This window comes from Pinus tabuliformis, chromosome 7, assembly GCF_031772625.1.
Source record: "Pinus tabuliformis cultivar Carrire ecotype Pingquan chromosome 7, CPIR1, whole genome shotgun sequence".
Taxonomy (NCBI): Eukaryota; Viridiplantae; Streptophyta; class Pinopsida; order Pinales; family Pinaceae; genus Pinus; species Pinus tabuliformis.
The window spans coordinates 559,192,868-559,200,409 of record NC_142293.1 but is presented as its reverse complement, the minus strand read 5'-3'; positions in this window follow the sequence as shown (position 1 = coordinate 559,200,409).

Genomic DNA, 7,542 nt, shown 5'->3' with positions numbered 1-7,542 from the left:
AAGATTTCGCATGTAACCTATAATTCATTGTCCGTTCAACATGGTACATTAGGCAATACATGACACTGCGGCTACCCAGAATCCGGAAGATTACGCGGCAATTTATGACACTGCCATAATCCCCAAAACCCCACCATTACATGTTGGCCCGGAACAGCGAGCTAAGGCGTTCACATTAATTACATTTTTTCCTCTGAAACAACAGCTTTGACCTTCAATTTGAGGCCGTTCTCTCTCTTTCAGATTGCGATCTCTGCTTTATAAAAAATCAATGCCATCATGCTTGGTCACCCAATTTTTCATATAAACAGCTACTTCAGCCGTGAATTGGTCAAACCGTGCTCGTTCTTCAAGATTAGAGTCTATTTATTCCAGGAAATCAACTCCGACACATGGTCAATCTCCTCTTAAATTTCCCTCTGCTTAACTGAATCCCGTGCTCGAATCGGAAATATTCGCTCTCGCCATGATTTAATCAACGTACATTTCTTTATCTCATGCTCCAGCATTTCATTCTAGAAATCCCAGACATATCTGGTTTGGGAATACAAGCGAAATTCCAGCTACTGCTTCTGGTGACTGCACTCTTTTCTCTGTGAAATCGATAGTGCCCAAGACTCTCGTCTGTCAGTCATCTCTAAATCCATGGAACCCCTCCAACAAACGTCCGTCCGCAAAACAGAAGTGGTGGTCGCCTATTCTCGTACGGGCGGTGGAGAAACCCCAACAGAACGTGCGCAACTCTGGTGTTCGTAAGACCGCCCAGCTACTTGATTTGTCTCAGCTGAGAGGTTTTGGAGGGTAATAATAGTGAGATGAGGTGTTGGAGGGGTGCATGACAGTAGTAGAAGGTGTAGGGAAGGTAAACATCACCCAAGGCCAAACCCAACACCTCAAGGAGGTCGGATTTGCCTAAGGTAGCTTGCTCACGGTGGTTAGAAAACAAAGGTTCATACTATGGTCTAGTATGCCTCGATTGAAGGTGGAGAAGACTTAGGTGAAGCTGGTTGGAGGAGTCCCTTCCTGTAGATCAACAATCCCTACAATAAAACATATTTCTGTTTTGATTTATAAATCACTACATGTCCACATGGAAAAGATGAGTTGAATTTGAGGAAGCTAATCTATCTACTATTAAGGACTAGATCTATGAAATGGATTTCCTTTTAGGCTATATAAGCCTTAAGAAAACAAGATAAAAAATTCATATTCTTCCAAGAAATCATAAACAATAATCTAGCTAAGAATGAAACTTAATATATGCAATAAACAAAAGACAAACTCTATTTTTGGGGCTGTGAGAGTGGGGTCCTCTAATCATGATCCCATGAGGGAGATGAGATAGGGACCACTGTCACAATTTTTTCTAGGATAATTTCCTTCACTAAACTGCAATACTAATCTACCTCCTTAAACTAATGGAAACAAGATGCAACAATTTAAGTAATTTTCTAAGCTAAAAAGAAAAACATAAAAAAACTTCAACAGCTAAATATCATTCTAAGCTAAGAATACAGCTACAAAAGAGGAACTTCTGCTGCTAGGGTTGGTCCCTAACCCAAGGGCTTCAACCCTCTGAGTCAACTCAATGCTTGATCAAAACATATTTTTTTATTATGATAAAAAAGTCAAGTACATCATAACAATAACAATCATAATGTTTTATCTCAAAATGGCCTCTTGGCTACAACAAAAAATCGAATCCTAATGAGTCCCTTGGCTCTCTTATTTATACAAAATTGGAGCTACCAACAACTCCCTAGAAAATAGGGATACTTGGCTCCCTAACTCGAGAATAACTCTTCCTTGACTGTCACTGGCTTGGTTGCCAATGAACTCAGCTTGCTTGGCTGTTAGTGACACCGAGTTGATGAGATAGAGTGGAGGAATCTTCGAATGATTTGAGGAGTTAAGGAGGGATACCAACTCCTAAAATCTCTCTTGTTTACCTACTCCGAATTCCTGCACTTAAGTCAACCCAAAACTGCTCCAATTCTTGCATTTAACACACATAAGGCCACATGACATAGTAGCTCACCTTTACCCTTCTCACTAAGAAAAATATAACAAAATATGTAAATAAATGTGAGAAAAGTCAATTTAATAAGATGGAGAGGGGCATTGTGACCCATATAGCTTACCTATTGATGAGCCTCATCACTTACATCATTTTTCATTGTTTATTTACTTAGGATGGTTATTCACATATTTGATTATGTAAGTGTCAATCGCCATGAAATAAAACACCATCATTAGAATGGCACATAGGAAAACATATAATTGGACATTGATATACCTTGGAAACCCCATAGATAAAAACCAGTAAAGGTTTAATTTTATTAAACGTCTCGTGAGGGTGTTCACCCCTCACTCAATGGTTGTAAGGAAGTCCATCCATTGACCATTGTTACAAACTATTATAAGAAATATCATGTTAAATACAACATAACTAGCTAGAAGCTATTACATTAATCATGATGTCATTTACTCGCAAATCCTCGAACATTATGTTTTTGTGGTCTGGATGTTTCCATAAGTGGATTATCCTCCTTTAATCTACATGGACCACTAATTTTTTCCCTTCTATAATGTTAAATATAGCCCGTCTTTTGCAAGAGTTACAATCCTTTCCCACAATTACCAGTGTCAGCAAACTATGACATCCAAATAGTAAATATTTTACTTATGCGTCAAGCATATTTTCATGTGCATAATTAAAATGCATACAAAGTATTGAGACATGCCTCTTTATTAACACTGCGCATGCATTAATTAAAAGTACATAACTACCAAAATATTTATGTTTATATTTACATGTGTATGCTTATTACACATGTCGGTCCATTCATATCTTACCTGCATAAGGTAAAATACATAAATATTACCAAGGCATGCTCAAATGTCCCTACTTCACATGTATCTTGAGAAAGGGAAACAATTACATTCTACTTCTATGTCCAAGAACACAGTAATATTTAAAAGAACTTTCATGGTTATCCCCACCTCTTCACACAATAAAATGGAATTATTTCTAGAGTTAATTGCCACATTAACTATTATTTCTTGCATAGGACACATTCTCTTCAAAAGAGCAACCATTGCTACTATCATATTTTAAAAGAAACTAGCACATTAACTATGAACTTTGTGCATTTAAATTCATATTCTTTTCAAAAGAGACTAGCCTCACAACCATTATCCTTATTCATATAAATACTTATCTCTCAATAGTGATTCTCTTGTGCATGCAATATACATTTCTTTCCTACGAAATTTAACACAACAACCATTACTTCTATGCATAAGCACATGTTATTTTCTAATAACAATAACACATTAGCTAATCATTTTATATACGTAAACACATATTCTCTTCAAGAACAACAAACATAATCACTATTGTTTATATGCACCTCAACACATATTATTTTCCAAGAAACTTAGCAAAATAAGTATTATTTATGCATATAAACACATGTTATTTTTCAAGAAACTATAAAAATAATCACATATTCTTTTCAAGAAATCAAACTCAATACTTATTATTTTCGTGCATGCAAAAGCATGTTCTTGTTCTTAAAAGGAAACAACTAAACATAATAGTTATTCTTTCCATGCAATGCCTATTTCTTCCTCAATAAGTCTATAAAAAGTAAATACATATTCCACTTTGAGGTGTTTAACACCATAGCTATTATTCTTCTGCATATGAACAAATAATATTTTCCAAAAGAAACTAACATAATAGCTATTAATTTTGCATGCAACTACACCTTTGATATTCTATTTGTTTATACAATGACAATTTTTTTCCAAGATATGACATGAATTTTTGTCTTTTATGTGCATAGTTCACATGCATTATTTTCAGAAGGAATATGATGGCTTCTTTATATTTTACATGCAAGGTTCTCATAGATTCTCTTTTCAAGAAAAATTCATAATTAATCCATCTTTTTATGCATCAGAACTAGGAAAACCATTTTTTAAACAATAATAAGGTTAACTTAACTTTCACACACAAAACCATGCAATTAACACCATTAATCTAGCCATGAAATATTTCAAGTATTCAAGTCACATATCACTTATGTTTTACTTGAAGAATACACCCTTTGTTCCCTTATCTTCCACCTCTATATTTAGTTATATGTAGATGGTGTCTTTGTAAATTCATGTTACGCAACCAACTCAAAAAACAAAAGAAAATGTAGATCTATGACTTAAAAATTATCCTCTTCGAGGGGGAAACCTTTTTTACATTACACAAATGAAAAATTCTTGAATGATACAAATTATAAGACCTCCTTGGTATATATAGGAATCTAAAGGGTCACAATATAATTAGAGCCTACATAGCAATAATAATGTAAGGGCAAAACAATAATAATAGTGGGCTTCTATAGGGCACAACAATAACAATATGGGGGATGCATGGACATAACAATAACAATAGGGGGATACACTAACAATAAAAAATAAATGGGATATAGTATTATAGGGACCTAACATGCCCCTCTCCTTCAGTGTTTTCCTCAACGCTTGAGTAGTTCAGGATGCTTCTGTATAAAATTATCATCCTCCCATGTGAAATCTTCAATGGGTAAGTTTTTCCACTTAATGAGATACTTTGAAATTATTCTATTTAGTAGTTGTTGGGTTCTTATTTTTGTGACTTCTTTAGGCTCAAATATGATTTTTCCTTCTTCGTCAAGTTCTGGAAACATTGTTTGAATTGGGAGCATGTCATCGATAACCTTCTTTAAGTATGAAACATGGAAAATAGGGTGTACTCAGGAAGATGCAGGCAACTCCAATTTGTATGCCATAGTACAATCTTTTTGCAACACCTTGTAAGGACCATAGGACTTGAGTGATAATTTATTATCCTTCTTAGCTTGCTTGAGGGAAATTTGTTTGTATTGTTGTAGCTGTAAAAATACCTAGTCGCCTACATCAAAACTTATTTCATTGTGATGTTGATCTACTTATTGTTTCATTCGATTACACACCAAAGTGAGGTTATCATTTAAGAGTTGGAGAACTTGTTGTTGATGCTTGATGTGATCTTCCACTGTTTGAACCTTAGAATTTTCTCTTAAAGATGATGTGATGGATGGTGGATGATATCCAAAAAGTTCCATAAAATGAGGTTATTTTTGTTGCAGTATGGAAGGAAGTGTTATAGCACCATTTAGCTAGAAGTAACCACTTGACCCTTTATGTTTGTTTATCAGATACAAAGCAACGAAGATATCCTTCCAAAAAAATTGTTCACTATCTCAGTTTTCTAATCAGATTGAGGATGATAAGATGAGTTATGAACTAATTGAGTACCAAGACAAGAAAATAATTTCATCCAAAAATTTCTAGTGAAAATGGTATCTTTGTTACTTACAATAATATTTGGGTTTCCAAGTAGCTTTTGAATTGTTTCCATAAATGCAGTAACAACTGTGTTGGATTTAAAAGGATGAGATAATGCACAAAAATGTGCATACTTGGTAAGTCTATCAACAACCACTATGATGACATTATTTCCTTCAGACTTGGGTAAATCTACAATATAATCCATTGAGACCTCCTCCCAACGCTGACATGGAATGGATAAAGGTTGTAATAGACCTAGGTCTTAATTGTCTCAACTTTATTTTTCTAGAAAATAAAACATTCTGCCACAAACTTTTGAATATGAGATTTAAGGCCATCCCAAAAAAAATTTCCCTCTTGACCTTGTGGTAAGTTTTAAAAATCTTGAGTGCCCTCCTAACGAGGAGGTACGTAATTCCAAAATAATATTTTTCTTGAGTTGGGAATTATTACAAAGATATAAGCGATATTTGTACCACAATGAATCATTTTTCCAACTAAATGTATCAGATGTACAAGGATAACACTTCAACTTTTGAATGAGTGTCCACACCTCTTCATCATTCTTCCATTCATCCATTGCTTCAGTTATCCAATTAGGTTGGATAATAGAAATGTCACAAATCAATGCTTCCACATCATCATCCTTTCTTGATAATGCATCTGCAACAACATTTTACTTCCCTTTTTTGTAGATGATTTCAAATTCATAACCCACCATCTTTGTGACCCATTTTGGATGCTCTTTTGAAGGTAATCTTTGTTCCAAAAAGTATTTAAGACTATCATAATCTGTTTTTACCTTGAAGTATCTTCCCATTAGGTAAGGCCATCCTTGCTTTAGTGCATGTATTATTTCCAGCAATTCCTTCTCATAAATTAGTTTGTGTAAATACTTTCCTTTCATTGGACGACGTTCAAAAGCAAAGGGTCTTCCTTCTTGCATTAAAACAACACCAATTCCATTTCCTGAGACATCAAATTCCATAATAAAGGTTTTGTGAAGTCTGGCATAGCTAAGCTCGGTATTTGACACATTTCCTCTTTAAGATGTTCAAAGGCCTTAGTTTCTTCTGGAGTCAAAGAAATTGGATTTTTATCCAGTAATGTTGTTAGAGGTGTTTTTATTCTCCCATAATTTTTAACAAACATGTGATAATACCTGTCAACCCGAGAAATCCTCGAAGATTCTTTATGGTTGTGGAGCATTTTCATTCCTTAATGGCTTTAATTTTGTTAGGGTCTAACTTAATACAATCATGAGATACAATATGACCCAAATATTCCACCTCCTATACTCCAAAGAAACATTTGGAGGTTTTTTCATATAATTATCTCTTGCAATAGTTTGAGCACCCTTTTAACATGTTGAACATGATCCTTCCAAGACTTGTTGTAGATTAGTATATCATCAAAAAATACTAACACAATTTTTCTAAGGAAGATTTTGAAAATGGAATTCATCAAACCTTGAAATGTGGAAGGTGCATTAGTAAGACCAAAATGCATGACCAAAAATTCATACTGACCCTCATGAGTTCTGAATGTTGTTTTCAGAATGTATTCTGTCTTTATTCTAATTTGATGATATCCTAAATGAAGATCCAACTTTGTGAAGTAAATTGCTCCATGTAGTTCATCCAACAATTCATCAATGACAAAAATGAGAATTTTACCTTTAATAGTGAGCTTGTTGAGCTCCCTATAATCCAGACACATATACCATGATTCATCCTTATTGTGCACCAATACTACTGGAGTAGAGAAATAATTTTGACTAGGTTGAATTATACTTGCCTAGATAGCATTTCTGCAACCATACATTCAATTTCACTCTTTTGGGCATATGGATATATGTAAGGCCTGATGTTTGGAGGAAAACTTCCTGGAATCAAATGAATAGCATGATCATGATCATGAATACATGGGAGACCTTTGGGAGTCTCAAATACCATGGAATTATTGTCCAAGACTTTTTGGAGATATGGAGAAATATATTATTTCGATGTTTGAACCTCTAGTGAGCATAATTATGAAATTATTCTTCTTTTCTCTTTCTTCAAAAGATTTGTCATTCCAGTAGAGATGATTAACTTTACTGGTTTCCCTGTGATATCCCTTAATTCAACTTCCTTTCCTTCCCAAACAAATTTCAAGAAAAGTTCTTGAAAA